Genomic DNA, 16,983 nt, shown 5'->3' on the forward strand with positions numbered 1-16,983 from the left:
TATTCTGTATGGAAAAAGAATCTAAAAAAGAATGGATATAGGCTGAGCACTGAAGAACTGATGCTTTTGAACTGTGGTGTTGGAGAAGACTCTTGAGAGTTCCTTGGACTGCAAGGACATCCAACCAGTCCATTCTGAAGATCAACCCTGGGATTTCTTTGGAAGGAATGATGCTAAAGCTGAAACTCCAGTACTTTGGCCACCTCATGCAAAGAGTTGACTCATTGGAAAAGACTTTGATGCTGGGAGGGATTGGGGGCAGGAGAAGAAGGGGACGACAGAGGATGAGATGGCTGAATGGCATCACTGACTTGATGGACGTGAGTCTGAGTGAACTCTGGGAGTTGGTGATGGACAGGGAGGCCAGGCATGCTGCGATTCATGGGATCGCAAAGAGTCAGACACGACTGAGCGACTGAACTGAACTGAACTGAACTGATGTATATGTATAATGGAATCACTTTCCTGTGCAGCTAAAACTAACACAATCAACTATAGTATAGTATAGTAGCTGCTCAGTTGTGTCTGACTCTTTGTGACCCCATAGACTATAGCCCACCAGGCTCCTCTGTCCATGGAATTCTCCAGGCAAAAATACTGGAGTGGGTTGCCATTCCCTGCTCTAGGGGATCTCCCCAACTCAGGGATCGAACTCTGATCCTCTGCATTTCAGGTGGATTCTTTACCACTGAGCCCCTTGGGAAGCCCCACAATCAACTATACTCCAACATAAAATAAAAATTAAATTAACAAAAGTCACCTCTAAACACCTGTGGGGCTCTTTAGACTTGCAGGATTCTCAATATGATGCTGGAGAGGGCAGAGCAGGTACAGAATACCTCAATATAATCTGATGTTACATTTCCCCTGGTTTTGGTGTACTTTGGTGTACTTTGGCTTCTAGTGGCCCCTTTGACTTATCTTTGTAAGATCTAATACAAGGGCCCTTAGACACTGAGTTAGTTGAAGGCTCAGAGAACAAAACCATTGTCCGTCAAGTTTGCTGAACTGCTGGGCATAGTGTGAGACCTAGGAGGAAGGACCAGGACTGAAAAAAAAAAAAAAAAAAAAAGACAAAGTCTTCATAGAGATCTGAAGACTGAACTGGGGATTATGCATACCACATGGTCTAACTTCTTTTGAAAAGTGCTTTTCCGACTCAGGTCCCAAGTCTCTCTCAATAACTTAGCTTCTTAAATATCATGTCTTTGTTACCTCGCATTCTGACCTCCCTGCTCACCTTCCTAACTTCTGTTCATAGCACTTCACCATCCAGTCTACCAACGTAACAAGATCCAGTACTGAGGAGCTAAACAAACAGTTTTTAGAAGTGGCTGAAAACAGGAGGGGGCTTCCCTGGTAGCCCAGCTGGTACAGAATCCACCTGCAATGCAGGAGACCCCAGTTTGATTCCTGGTTTGGGAAGATCCCCTGGAGAAGGGATAGGCTACCCACTCCAGTATTCTTGGTCTTCCCTGGTGGTTCAGAAGGTAAATAATGTGCCTGCAATGTGGGAGTCCTGGGTTTGACCCTGGATTTGGGAAGATCCCCTGGAAGGGGGCATGGCAACCCACTCTTGTATTCTTGCCTGGAGAATCCCCATGGAGAGAGGAGCCAGGCAGGCTACAGTGGGATCACAGAGTCAGACATGACTGAGTGACTTAGCACAGCACAGCAACAGGATGCCTATTTCTACTTTAATAATTTTTGTTCCTGATCAAAGTCATCTGAAGGACTGAGATGGCTAGGATAAGATCTCTTGTTTCCTCTGAAATCCCAAGCAAGAAGGTGACTTCCTTGAACCTGGGGGTGGTGTGTTCACTTTTGCATCCACAAGTCTTAACAGCACAGGTCTTCAGTGAATGTAGGTGGAGTGAACGAACAAGAGGAGAGTAAGGAGCTACTTTCTGTTTCTCTCACTTTCACTTTTTGCCTGTGTCAGGGCCCTCTGAATAGGAAAACTGGGGAAATGGAGGCCTGGTATTAGGGACATAGGTGCAAGTAATAAGGAATGAGGGTCATAGTGGGTGGGGAGGCTGAAAAGAGCCAGAAGTGGAAAACTGGAGGAAATAACGTAAGAGGAGCACTCTTTCCTAAGGCCATCTGCCTCAGAATAGTGACGTGGGCCCCAGCCTGAACATTGGAGGAAGGCCACATCTGGTGAGGGGGATCTTTGTGGTCCTCGGAAGTGTGGGCTTGGGCTGTGATTTAACCAGTGGTAACCATGGCTGTGGTGGCCAGGGGTAGGTGAGCTGGACCTGGGGAGGGGCGAGGATGGGGTTGTGGGCAGTGCCGGCAGACGCTCCCCACGCGCCTCACTTGGCAGAGGCTGGGATTGGCCACGATGGGCATGTGACCCGCTAAAGGACTGCCACCCGTGCTGTTTGCAGTTAAACCAGTAGAAGGAGGCAGTGCCCAAGCTCCCTGGGCCAGTCGGGCCTCCAGTCCCGCGCCACTCCTCATCACTACCTTTCACCCACCTCCCTGTACTTGAGCATCTTGCTTGCCACACTTCTGATGAGCTAAGAGCCAATTTGCCCATCATACAGGTGGGGAGAGAAGGGTAAGAGTGGGGTCTGACTTGCCAGGGGGATTCTTTGGCAGAGTGGGGTCCGAGGGATGCTCTGATCTCTAACCCTTTGAGCTGTGCACTCCCCCTCCGCCCCGCCCCTCCGGGCAGTGAGGATATGGCTTCTCAGCCTTGGGTCTGCTCCTGGCCCCTATCCTCTTCCCAGCATCACTGACCAGTCCCTAGTTCTGGGCCTGCTGGGTACAAAGGTCATTGGGTGTTTGTGTATCTCCAAGGTGTGTCTAGTTCCTCCAGGGTTCCAAGAGCAGTGGTGTGTGTTTGTGTGTTACTGGCAAAGTTGACTCTACACCTCAGTGTTTCTGCCCCTAAGAGAAGTCAGTGCTTTCTCAGCTGCCCAATGTCTGGGTTCACTCACCCTGGTGATGTCCACCCTTAACTCTGGAAACTTCACAGACTCACTTCCTTTCACTCCAGCAGTATCCCAGTAATACTGTTGCTGGCTAGGGGCTTTTCCACCCTCTTCATCGGCTGCCTGCCTCTTACCCAGGAGTCCCATTTCCTACTGGTGCCCCCAAGATGCTAAACCTGTGAGGTCTGTGACTGTCAGCCCTAGAGCTGCTGGTAGTGATGACAGAGGCACTTGGGAAAGAAGACTTTTCTTTGGCTGACTTTCCAGGCCCTGCACAGGCCTGGGAGTTAGGACTTGGGGAGAAAGACTGGACCCTGAAACAAGAACTCGTGACAGTCATATGCCCAGAAAAGCCTTTTTCCCCCTAGATTATCTCAGAAATCTGGCTTGGTGCCTTTGTATTTTCCATGATGCAGAAAAATTTCTTTGTAGATTTCATCTGGGAAGCTTCTGTTTCCCCGCCCCCCCGCCCACCCCCCTTAGGGTAGCAGTAGCTCTTATTCTTTTTGTCTTGTTGCCATGTGGTGTTGGCAGGGTTCTGGGGCTTTGTAAACATATGAGATTCTGGGTACACTTCAAGTTAGGTGATGAGCCTATTTTGCAGATGAAGTGAATCCTAGAAGTGAGTCCTAGTTCGGTAGGGTGCTGCACAGTAAATGACCACGTTGGGGTTTTTACCCCATTGTCTTATTTCCAATGTATTTCTAATGTATTTGCTGGCTTCTCATTGTAGTGGCTTCTCCTGTTGTGGAGCATGGGCTGGAGGGCATGTGGGCCTCAGTAGTGACTGCACGTGAGCTCAGTAGTGTGGTTTCTGGACTCTAGAGCACAGGCTCAATAGTTGTGGTGCACGGGCTTAATTGATCCTCGGCATGTGCGTTCTTACTGGATCAGGGATCGAACCTATGTCTCCTGCATTGGCAGGTGGATTCTTGACCACTGAGCCATGAAGGGAACACGAAGCTGAATTCTATTGATCTGACTTCCATCCAGACATCTTGAGTTTGTTGTTCTCTTGACTGATGTGGTCCCTGGAGGAATCTGAAGTTTTCTTACACCTAGGTTTGTGAGCTCTGTGGAGGTGAATGCTCAGAGGAGACAAAACAAAGAAAGGAATTAAAGGAGGAGAGAAGGAAGAAAGAAAGAAGGAAAGGATCAGGAAAGAAGAAAAGGATTCTTTCTCAGGGTCTGTTAATTGAGGAACCGGTTGATCACATGCTGTGGGGGCAGGGCCAGGTGACGAATTAAGCCAATTATAGGACGCCATGCCCCTGCCAGGATGCTTGGTCTGGGACTGGACACACGATCTGAGACGGTCCATTCAGAGCCCTCCCTTGCACCCTGATGTCTTCTGAGCTTCTTTCCTTACTGGTTAGTTGCCTTAGAGAGATCAAGTCGTGAGGCAGGCAGCTTGAAACTCTCTCACTAGGTGTAGAAACCTGCGGGAAGAAAGCTGTCAGGCTAAGAAAATCAAAGAAGAGAGAAGGGGAAGTGTGAGGAAAGAGTGAACTGATGGCTTCTGATTTCTTGAGTCCAGTCCCTGAGATCTTCGGATCTGTTCTTTTTCCTGTGTCCTGGATACCTGTATCCTTCCAGTAAGTCTCCCTTTTCTTGAAGCCAGTTGGAGCTGGGCTCCTCTCGTTTGTGCTTCAGACTTGATTCTAGATCCTGCCCGGTTGTGATGTACCTTCCTGACCCAGAGAGGCAGCCATTCGTATGAGCTCCATTGAGATGAAATCCTTTATTCTTTGCTGAGGACAGGGCTTGCAGAGCCCCAAACGCAGTGCCTCAGCATCCCTGGGAGGGAGTGCCCTCTGTGTGAGTGTGTCTTTGGAGTGATTCCTGAAGCAGCCCAGCATTTACACTGAGGGAGCCAGGCCAATCTTGTTTTTACTCCGATCGAAAACTGTGAAATATGCTCTCAGGAAGATGTCACCCAGGACCCAGGTCTCTGAGGGGCTCATGTCTTCCGTGCCCCCATGACAGCTGATAAAGCAGATGTCTTTAGAAACCTGGGGGAGACAGAAATACACACCAGGCAGCGTGAGCACTTACCTGCCACCCACCTCAATATCCAGAGCAGAGAGCTTTCCCATTTTTTTCCCCTTCTTTGGGAAGAATCAAGTGGCTCTCATAGCAGCTGCAGCAGTGAGGGTATAGGAACAAGAAGGGCCAAAACCTGCAGATGCCATGAGAGAGGGGTGTGGGGAGGGGAGGATTGGGAGGTTGGGATTATCAGATGCGAACTAATATTTGATATTTAAATAACAAAGTCCTACTGTATAGCACAGGTAACTATATTCAGTATCCCATGATAAACTGTAATGGGAAAGAATATAAAAAAGAGCTGGTATATATTTGTGGGCTTCCCTAGTGGCTCAGTGGTAAAGATTCTGCCCGCAATGCAGGAGATCGATTCTTGGGTTGGGAAGATCCCCTGGAGGAGGACATGGCCACCCACTCCAGTATTCTTGCCTGGAGAATCCCCTGGATGGAGGAGCCTGGCGGGTTGCAGTCCATGGGGTCTCACAGAGTTAGGCAAGCTGAAGCACCTAAGCAGCAGCCGCATGTATGTATTCGAATATATATAAAACTGAGTGGCTTAGGTGCAGAGCAGAAATTAACACAACATTGTAAATCAGTTCTACTTCAATGTATTTTTTAAAAGAACAAGAATGGCCCATAGTTCCCCTCACATACTGCTGTTTCTTTCCTTCTGACTCCTGCTCTCTTTTTTCTCTCTGCTAAGAATGCCTGTTTAGCTCTCCATTGGCCACAACCCATTATTTTTTCTAAAAAAATGTTTAACTTTTTAATGGAGGATAGCCAATTAACAGTATTGTGATAGTTTCAGGTGGACAGCAATGGGACTCAGCCATACGTATACATGTATCCATTCTCCCCCAAACACCCCTCCCATCCAGGCTGCCACATAACACTGAGCAGGGCTCCCTGAGCTACACAGTAGGTTGTTGTTGGTTACCCATTGTAAATAGCATTGTCACAATGCGTTCTTTATACTGCTCTCAGGCCATCTAGGAAACTTTTCTGGTCTCACACTCACATCATTTGGCTACTCCAGACTGGGTTGGGTAACTTATCCTGAAGCTCCCCTGGTCTGTATCCCTTATCACCCGTCATCTGCCCCTGGACCCCTTTGTACAGCACCCGGGGCTACCATTTGTAAGGAATCCAATATAGATTACCTCAACCCAAGCAGGCTTCCTCGTTCCTCCATGAGGCTGGGGTGTTTAGAATTTCTGCAATTCCGTCTCTTCTTCCAAGCCTCCTTTGAGCCCATCGGCCTGCTCTGAACTCCCACAGGGAGCTGACATGAAGCCTCCACCCTGTGCTGGGGCTGAGCAGTCACTGTACATCCTTTATTTACCTTAGCGTCCAATCTCCCCACAGAGGGGTCAGAACCCCAACTCACAGAGTGTGAAGTTGCAGTGAAGTTCTAGGGTCAGCATGTAATTTATGATCTCAACCTGGAGTCTTTCGAGTTGGGAAGGGGAGACTGTTGACCCCTATGGTGGGACAGCACAATGAGACTGTCCCAGACATCCTTCTTGTCACCTGTTCTATTTCAGGGGTTGCTAGAGCTGACTTTCTATGTTTCTGCATCTGAGGTCTCTGGTTGAACGGAAGCTCTGTGAGGACTGAGGCCCTCAGTGTTCCCCTCTCCTTGTGACTCCCACCATGCCTGCATGGGGTGGTGTCTCCACATTTAGTTCAGGAGGATGGATGTCCCAGACTGCCCTTTCCTCTCACGTGGTTGGTTTTGTGGGAGGCACTGGCCCAGCCACAGGGGCTCAGCAGCATCTGCCATGGTGTGGCTTGGCCTGTAGAGGGTCCCTTCCCCCCAACGGCAGCCGAAGAGTTCTTGCAAATCCCAAATTTGGGAACCAGCCCCCAAAGTTGTCCTCTCACCTTCTGGAGGTAGTATTTAGGGGACACTGGGAAGTCCATGCCATTGATAGTGAAGATAATAGGAGGCAGGGTCTTGGCACTGTCACATGAAATCAAGCTGTGAAAGAAAGCAGGAGGGAGGTTGGCCCAGGTGATCCTTGGTGTGTGCGGAGCCCAGGAATGATTCTGTGGCATGACCCTTCACCTGGTTTTTCTCCTTGGGATTGGGGTTGATGTGTTTGAAGATGCTGTGGCCCACTTGAGTTGGGCCAGCCAGCACTGAGCTCCCGCTGTCCACAATAGCCTGACATCCGCCAGAACAAGCAGCCACCATTTTGTTTATGGAGATGCTGAGAGACAGAGGGACAAAGCAGGCACCAGGATCACTCTGAAGCCTCTTCAGTGACTGCCCCCTGGCTGACTGTCTCCTGAAAAGCCCTTCAGCTCTTGCCCTGACTCTGTTTTCCTTTTCTCTGGTCACATCATCTTTTTGACTTCCTTTCAGTTCTTGCAGGCACCAGGCTCTTTCGTGTCTCAGGGCCTGGGCTTGTGCTGGTGACCTTCCTAGAAGACCCCATCCCCTTGGCCTAGCTAATTTTTCTTCATCTTCCAGGCTAATTGCCACTATGTCAGGAAAGTCTTCCCCCCAGACTAGATCAGGCTCCTGTCTTGTTCACTCTCTGTAGACTCTTCCTCATGTCTAGCATGTACCAAGGTGGAAATTCACTGTGTGTGAACTTCATTTCATGTCGTTTCATGCACGTCTGCCTCACTAGATGTGACGGCAAGTTGGATCCTCAGTGCCTCCCTCAAGTGCCCAGCACACCAGGCGATGCACAACGTATGTCTGTTGAATGAATGAATGAGGAACACCCAGAGACCTGTATCTGTGTCTCACCAACGATGGGTCGGCCCATACAGTGAAGATGCAGGTCTCTAGGACAGCAGATGGTCAGAGTGGGGGTGGGGGAGACACAGGCTGCCCTGGGAGAGTTTGTCTCCCAGCACCACCCCCTCACCCGGCTCAGACCCTGAGGCCCCTGCCAGGGGAGCATGAGCAGACCCAGGGGCCTCCAAAGAGCAGGGAAGCTGTGGCCTGAGGGCATGACAGAGAACCCCCATCAATTATTGCCCCTTGTTCTCAGGCCACTCCTGGACCCCCGCTTCCTGACTCAGTCACAGCCCCTGCCCCACTGTGTGCCCGGTTTGGGTGGTCAGTAGCCCTGTTCAGGTGGGGTGTCTCTTTTTATGGGTTGCTCTTAGGTCTCAAGACTGTAGCCAAACTCTTCGTGCTGGGTAACTTTCTCTGAGGAGACCAGTTTTCCCAGTGCTTCAACTGGCAATTCTGCATACTGAGAACACTCTAGGTCCTGGGTGGCCCTGCTCAGTAGGTCATCTTCACACAATCCTGTTCAGGTTGGTGAAATGCCTCCTGATCCTCTTTTCACCACACTCTAGGGTCCTCTAGCCAGGCTCCCCACCTCACAGCACAGGGGTGCAGCCCTCCCCCTGCTGCCCAGGCTTCTCTGGACCCTTTCAGGATCCTGGTGAGAGGCCTGATCAGCAGCCCTGAGGCAAATGAACCCGTGGGTGGTGTGTGTTCCTGTGTGTGTTTGTGTGCATCTCTCTGTGTTTATATGTTTGCCTGTGTATGTGTTTATATGTGTCTCTGTTTGTTTTTATGTGTGCATGCGTGTGGAGCACATGTCTGTGTGTGACTGTGAGTGCATTTGCGTGTGTCTGTATGTGTCCATGTGCATGTGTGGGAGGATCATTTGGGGTGGCCCTCAGAGGGGGAGGCTTACCGGTTCATGGTTATCTGCCATAAGCGGGCTTGGGTCACTGGTACCCACTTGAGAGCCTCGTTATGGTAGGCGTGGTCCAGCCCACCCAGCATCAGCAAGCTGCTCTTCAGTGGCTCTCTGAAGAGAGAAGGAAGAAGGGGCTCGTTGGAGGAGAGTAACACCAGGTGCTGTCTGAGGACTGCGCTTCTTCACCCATCAGAGGCACTACTACCGTCTCCATTTTACACGTGTGGAAATGGATGCTTGGAGAGCTTGAGTACCTGACCAGGGTTGGTCCCCATCTAATGAGTGTCACAGAAGAGGCTCAAAGCTGGTCACTCTGGCTCCAACCAGGCCTAGCTCCGACTATCCATCCTTCTGAAGAGGGCCTGGACCTTTCCAGCCACCTGAATGCTCAGATATACCCTCAGAGGACTCTCTGCTGGAGGGGTCGGGCTTCCTCCTTGTCTGGCCTGTCAGTTTTCAGGAAACCTGATGTCTGAGGGAGCTAAGAACATAGGTTCAGGCTCACCCAGGGTTGGCTTCTCTTGCCTGTGACCTGTGCTGTCTATGGGACTTCAAGCTGAGCAGGCTGCCCACCTCCACTTTCCCTGTCTTGAAATTCCCAATATGTTTTGAACAAGGGGTTCCATATTTTCATTTTGCGCTGGCTCCTGCAAATTCTGTAGCTCGTCCTGGGTTCCCGGTGAAATGTTAGTGAGGAAGGAAACATTCCCACTATCCCTCTCCTTCTGCATCAAATTCATCAGCAAATCCTGTTACTTTTTCCTCCAGCCATATCCTGGACCATTTCTCTCCCTCCTTCTCCATCCCACTGGACCAAACTGCACCCTTGAATCCATGAGAATGGTTGTGTTCCGATGAAACACAACCTTTTTTTATTGACAAAAACCCAGTGATGGGGCCATTTGTGATCCTGGGGCCGTAGTTCTCCTCGGCTAGACTATCCCTCAGGAATCTTCTGGATGAGGTGGCCTACGCTTTTTCATGCAACTGAAAGCATCTTAGAGCTAGTTTGGAGGAAGGGCTTGTCCAGCTCAGACTTACCTACTCAGGAACAAGGCAAAGACAGGTTGAGAAATGACTCCTTGTCTCTTCAGGTTGCCGAAGAGAGGAGTGGCTTCATGCCTGGCGAGGCTGGGGTAGGCCAAGCCCAGGACGCCATCATAAGGTGAATTTTCCAGGAACCCACCAATCTGATTCTTGGTCAGGCCAATTGTCTGGTTCCTGGCAACAGGTGTCCCAATCTGTGAGACAGGAGAGTGTTCCCACATAAAGCGCTGGGAAGCGAGGCTGGGCTGTTTGGTGCAAATGCCACTAGCACTGCAGAGAAGAACTGAGGCCTCAGTTGACCTCAGATGGGTAGGACAATTCCATTCTCAGATGGAATAGGGATTGGGCTTCTATTTGTGCGGGGCTGTGGATTTTAACAACACCTGCTTCTCCTGCAAACACTGTCTGAGTGAGCCAAACTGATCTCATGTCTTCTGTACAGGTGGGGCAACCAGACTCAGAACAGGACTGAATGGTCCCCTTCTGAGGATACAACGAATAGAGAGCAGACTAGTCTTCTCTTTGGCAACACTATGATCTGATGGGCTTCCCTTGTGGCTCAGACAGTAAAGAATCTGCTTGTTAATGCAGGAGAACCAGGTTCATTCCCTGGGTTGGAAGGCTCCCCTGGAGAAGGAAATGGCAACTCACTCCAGTATTTTGCCTGGAGAATTCCACGGACAGAGAAGCCTGGCGAGCTAAGTCCATGGGGTTGCAAGACTGAGTGACTAACACTTTCACTTTTGTGATCTGATGACAAACATGACCTGAGTTCATTGCAATGCATTGTGGATTCTACATGTGCCCAGGCAGGCAGAAGCCATTATGCAATGTCACTGGCTGGGTTCTAATGAAAATTCTGCCTGGATATCAGGCTTTTGGGGACGTGCACACTTGTGTGTGGGTGCCTGTGTGTCTGTGTGTGTGTGTGTGTGTGTGTGAGAGAGAGAGACCGAGAAAAACACAGGGAGGGCATACTCAGGCACTTTGTGTGTGTGTAGGTGGGCAGGCCATAGTTTTTATTAGTGTCAAAGGCCCCCTAGAGTGAGAACCCTTTTTATCAGGCCCATATTACATCTGTGACCCCTGATTCCCCTGCCTGGATACCTGAAGCCCTGTGCTGCCCCAGGGGTCCCAGATCAGTTTTATCCTCTCCCCAAATCCACACCTACTTGAGTCCTGAAGGTCAGCGAAGCTCCACTGAAAAAATATGTGACCTTGGCAAGGCCCTCGCTCTGTGCCCCTCATGTCCCCGTCTTTATCCTGAGCTAATTATAGTACCTCCTGCCTGGGGATGTTGCAGGATGAAACAAGTTATTACCACGAAAGTGCCCTGTAGAGCCTGTGAATATAAAAGGGGTGCTTTATTGCCCCTTCTTCCTGCTCCAGCAAAATGAACGTTGGGTAATGGAGATGCAAGTTCACATCCCAAGCCCCTCTCTGGGGTTCATTGTTTTGGGAGTTTGTGTGTCAGCAGGGGAGCTGTCTCCCCAGGGACAGGGCCCTGCTGGGCAGGTGGCCAGCCACTAGGGGACTTTCAGAAAGACAGTCCCTCCCAGCTGGTCGTGCATCTGTTTTGCAGGCAGTGGTTGCTCCCAGGGCCAGCCTGGACTCAGCCCCTGGTTCCCCCATTACCCAAATAGTTTCACTGGCAAGAACTCTTGTTATCTTTCCAAAGCCATAGTGGAGGTCGAATTTCCTCCACTTGCACTTGGAAGGTGGTGGACATCTTGGGGTCATATGTCCGGTATGCAACTGCCAACGCAAGAGATCCATATCTGTCAGATGCCAAGGATGGGGGGGGAGGGGAGGACAAATGGGTGAGGGGCAGGCACTCACAGCAGGAGGGGCTTTGACAGTAGACAGAGGTCACCCACAAGTCAGACGAGCTGTTGTCAATGATGACCCGGAACTCTTGAGGTGGTGTTCCAATGGTGATGTTGCCAACATAAGCCATCTACAGGGGCCAGGGACGGAGGTTAGGGCAGACTTGGCAGCCTGGCCACCCTTGATTCCCACTGTCCTCCCTCCCTCTGGATATCCTAGGGCCTGAAATCACTTCCAACTGTTTCTCCTCACAACCTCTGCTCAGAGGTCCCTTCGTTTGAGAAGCTCTCTAGTTTCCTCTTTAAGGCCCAGCCTAGCGTCTCCTTTTTATATATAAAAATTGGAATTCCCTGGAGACTTAGATGGTAAAGTGTCTACCCACAATGTGGGAGACCTGGGTTAGATCCCGGGGTTGGGAAGATCCCCTGGAGAAGGAAATGGTAACCCACTCCAGTACTCTTGCCTAGAAAATGCCATGGATGGAGGGGCCTGGTGGGCTACAGTCCATGGGGTAGCAAAGAGTTGGACATGACTGAGCAACTTCACTTTCTTTCCCTTTCTGGTGCCTCCATCTCCAGGTGGCCATAGGGAAAAGGAAACAAAGAAATGGCAGTAACCAGGTATGACTGTTGTATCTGGCATTGTAATGGCACTGTGTATCCTCCAAGCATTTTTATGAGTGTCACCTTTTATCAGAATGCCATGCAAAGACATGTCAAAGACCTAGGTCTGCACACAGGTTCTGTTGTGTAATCTTGGGTAAACCAGATGACCATTTGGAGCCTGCGCAGATGAAGACACTGACACATACACACAGAAGAGGAGAGAGAGCAGAGAGAAGACCTAAAGCAAATGCAGGAGAAGTGCTTTTCTGTAGCACCACACCTATAGCTGCACAGGTCATGCACTGAACAGTTCCAAGGAGTGCCATCTTTATATAAGTCATGATGTGACTGGTACTCCCAGAGTTATGCAACCCTGCAGTCCTGACCCGTGAACCTTGCCCTCCATGGTGCCCATGACAAGAATCTCATCAATCAGTGACAGCTGAAGTTTAAGACTTCCAGGAAGTGATTATTTTCTCTTCTAACCCTGATGGGTGGAAGAATAAGAGGATGAAAAGAGAAAGCCCAGAAAGAGAGATGATGCTACTTACAGTCCCCATACTTACATGACTATGCACTTTGACAGGGCCACCAGCCTGAGGAGCACAAGCCACTTCATGCTTCTTCCTGGGGCCAAGTACTCAGGGAAGATCAAGTTCTGAGCATGCAGTGGTGACCAAGAGTAGGTAATTACATATGGTTTGATCTGCCCTAATTGTCCCCTTTAGGGTAATGGTGGATCTGATAAGAAACATGAATGTCTCCGTAAAACCTTTACCTCTATCAGTCTCTGTGTGTATTTGACTTGGAAAATTCTCAGAATACAGAGAGACTACTGTAATCTCTGGAATGGGTGAATTTAACTCAGATGACCATTATATCTACTACTATGGGCAAAACTCCCTTAGAAGAAATGGAGTAGCCATCATAGTCAACAAAAGAGTCTGAAATGCAGTACTTGGATGCAGTCTCAAAAATGAGAATGATCTCTGTTCGTTTCCAAGGTAAACCATTCAATATCATGGTAAACCAAGTCTATGCCCCGACCAGTAATGCTGACGAAGCTGAATGGTTCTATGAAGACCTATAAGACCTTCTGGAACTAACACCCAAAAAAGATGTCCTTTTCATTATAGAGGACTGGAATGCAAAAGTAGGAAGTCAAGAAACACCTGGAGTAACAGGAAAATTTGGCCTTGGAGTATAGAATGAAGCAGGACAAAGGCTAATAGCGTTTTTCCAAGAGAACACACTGGTCATAGCAACACCCTCTTCCAACAGCAGAAGACTCTACACATGGCCATCACCAGATAGTCAACACCAAAATCAGATTGATTATATTCTTTGCAGCCAAAGATGGAGAAACTCTATACAGTCAGCAAAAAGAAGACCAGGAGCTGACTGTGGCTCAGATCATGAACTCCTTATTGCCAAATTCAGACTTAAATTGAAAAAGTAGGGAAAACCACTAGACCATGCAGGTATGACCTAAATCAAATCCCTTATGATTATACAGTGGAAGTGAGAAGTAGATTCAAGGGATTAGATCTAATAGAGTGCCTGATGAACTATGGACAGAGGTTCGTGACATTGTACAGGAGACAGGAATCAAGACCATCCCCAAGAAAAAGAAATGCAAAAAAGCAAAATGGCTGTCTGGGGAGGCCTTACAAATAGCTGTGAAAAGAAGAGAAGCAAAATGCAAAGGAGAAAAGGAAAGAAATACCCATTTGAATGCAGGGTTCCAAAGAACAGCAAGAAGAGATAAGAAAGCCTTCCTCAGTGATCAGTGCAAAGAAATAGAGGAAAACGATAGAATGGGAAAGACTAGAGATCTCTTCAAGAAAATTAGAGATACCAAGGGAATATTTCATGCAAAGATGGGCTCGATAAAGGACAGAAATTGTATGGACCTAACAGAGGCAGAAGATATTAAGAAGAGATGGCAAGAATACACAGAAGAACTGTACAAAAAAGATCTTCATGACCAGATAATCACAATGGTGTGATCACTCATCTAGAGCCAGACATCCTGGAATGTGAAGTCAAGTGGGCCTTAGGAAGCATCATTACCAACAAAGCTAGTGGAGGTGATGGAACTCCAGTTGAGTTATTTCAAATCCTAAAAGATGATGCTGTGAAAGTGCTGCATTTGATATGCCAGCAAATTTGGAAAACTCAGCAGTGGTCACAGGACTGGAAAAGGTCAGTTTTCATTCCAACCCCAAGGAAAGGCAATGCCAAAGAATGCTCAAACTACTGCACAATTGTACTCATCTCACATGCTAGTGAAGTAATGTTCAAAATTGTCCAAGCCAGGTTTCAACAGTACGTGAATTGTGAAATTCCAGATCATGCGGCCTCTAAATTCCATTCCCACCCTAAGGTCCATGGGTTGTTGAAGAGATGACTGATTTCAGGACTGGGCCAAGGAATGAACAAGATAAGCCTGAGAATTTTGAAGGACCAGGAATTTGAGGGCCTTCAAAGATTAGCAAGAGCTGAACAAAAAGTTTAGGAATCCGTTTGATGAGGCTGAAAGTGAGATAATTTTAGCATCAGATCAAATCCACTGAAACAAAGGAAATATATAAAAATTCAGGAGTTCCAAATGTTAATAGATAACATGTAATTTGTCACTGTGGCAGATTGCTAGGGCACAAAGTCACCGTCATGGACACCGAGAAAGGGAAATAATCATCAATATTTATGCTATTTTTGTTTGTATGAAGCATATTTCATGTAACTATAAACACTTGAAAGAATGCTCTTATTAATTGGAGATTTCCAGGAATTAAATTCAGCAGTGGTAGAAAGAAGAAACCATTGTTTTGAAACATTCTCATGAATTAGTGGATCTTGGTCAAGATCATCCATGGATGATAAAACCATAAGATGAAGGGTCAAAGGTGAAGTTTATAATGCATGCATGAGGTTGGCAACATCAGGACCTGCTGCATCTCAGCATATGTTAAAGTGAGGCAACTAGCGAGATGTCTCTTAAGAGATGCCATAGGAAATATATGTAACTACAAATTAAATGTTTCAATAAAATTTGTTGAACACAAGTCTAGATCTAACTACCAGTTTTCAGGCAAATACATAGATAAAGGAAGAGAGAAGCAGTCCTCTAAATCAGCAGTGTCCAGCTTTTTTTGGCACTAGGAACTGGTTTCCTGGAAGACAATTTTTCTAGAGACGTGGTAGAGGGGGTGATTTCTGGATGATTCAAGGGTATTACATTTATTGTGGACTTTATTTCTGTTATTATTATGTTGTGATATATAATGAAATAGTTATACAACTCACTATAATACAGACTCTGTGGGCACCCTGAGCTTGTTTTCCTGGAATGAGACTGTCCCATCTGGGGGTGATGGGAGAGTGATGGGGAGTGGCTGAAAATACAGATGAAGCCTCACTTGCTTGTGTGCCACTCACCTTCCACTGTGTGTCTGGTTCCTAACAGACCAAAGACTGGTACTGGTCCTGGCATCGGTGTTGTGGACTCCTGCTCTCAACACAAGACTTGGGACTTTCTATGAGGCAAATCACCTACCTCCTCTCACATTTTAAGCAAATAAATGGTATAAAAAGAAAGGGGGAGAATTTTATTTATTGAAAGTCTTAGAACAACCAAATGCAACATCCAAATATTCATCCTCTAGACCTAGATTTGAATAAGTAAACTATAAAGGACTTTTTTTTTTAGAGGATTAGGGAAATTTGAACATGGGCTAGATATCAGATGTTAATTTTATTTGGAAGAAAATAGCATTTGTGGTTATGTACGTTTTATGAAATGGTACTCTCTTCCTTGGGGTTCCCAGGAGGCTGAGTGGTAGAGAATCTGCCTGCCATGCAAGAGGCATTATTTTGATCCCTGGGTTGAGAAGAGCCCCTGGAGGAAAAATGTTGCAACCCATTGCAGTATTTTTCCCTGGGAAATTCCATGGACAGAGGAGCCCGTAGACTACAGTTCATGGGGCCACAAAAGAGTCAGACTAAACAACAACAACAGCAACAATAACAGTCTCTTCCTTAAAATACGTTAGCAAACATGAATACATAGCAAAAACCAACATTTAAATGAGGGTGTGCTTTGATCTAAAGAAATAGATCTGAGTATTTACTATGGATTGAACTGTGTCCACCCTAGAGTTGAAATGTTGAATCCTTAACTCCTGATGTGATGATTTTAGGAGGCAGGGCCTTTGGGAGATCATTAGGTTGAGATGAGGTCTTAATGGTAGGGCCCTCATGATGGGATCAGGGCCTTTATAACAAGAAGCACCTGAGAACTTCCTCTCTTTCTCTCTCTCTCCCTCCTTCCCCTCCCTCCTCCTCCTCTCCGCCCTCAATATCCCTCCCCATCACATGTGAGGACACAGCAATGAGAGAACTGTCTGGGAGCCAAGAAGAGGGTTCCCACCAGGAGCACAGTTGACCAGCACCTTGATCTTGGACATGTAGCCTCAGGTCTACGACACCCTGGCTGGACTAAGAGAGTAGTGTTGTAGTTCTGATCTCGGTGAGGCGGCAGTGAGATGTGGTGTGAAGCAAGATCTTCATTTCCTGCCAAGGAATTGAGCCTGGTAGCCAGGATGAGAACCAGGAATCCTAGCCACCAGACCAGCAAGGGCTAGAGGCTAGAAGCTATTTTTCCCTGGATCTTTGTCCCCCAGTGAAAAATGCCTTTATCACGGAGGCAGAAACTATAAACGAAGGTACAAAGTTTCTTATGAAAGACACAGAACAAGTGGGAGAGCACACAGAGAAATGGTTTGTGCAGATGAGATGAGAGCAAGACAGAGAGGCACACCTGGAGAGAAAGAGGATGGGCCT

At 47.9% G+C, this 16,983-nt stretch overlaps 1 pseudogene; it reads right to left on the reverse strand.

The window, feature by feature from the left end:
* Positions 1-4,798: 4,798 nt before the first annotated feature.
* On the reverse strand, positions 4,799-16,607 carry LOC138083428 (pregnancy-associated glycoprotein 2-like; annotated as a pseudogene).
* Between the last annotated feature and the right edge of the window lie 376 nt (positions 16,608-16,983).

This window comes from Capricornis sumatraensis, chromosome 8 (genome assembly GCF_032405125.1).
Source record: "Capricornis sumatraensis isolate serow.1 chromosome 8, serow.2, whole genome shotgun sequence".
NCBI lineage: Eukaryota > Metazoa > Chordata > Mammalia > Artiodactyla > Bovidae > Capricornis > Capricornis sumatraensis.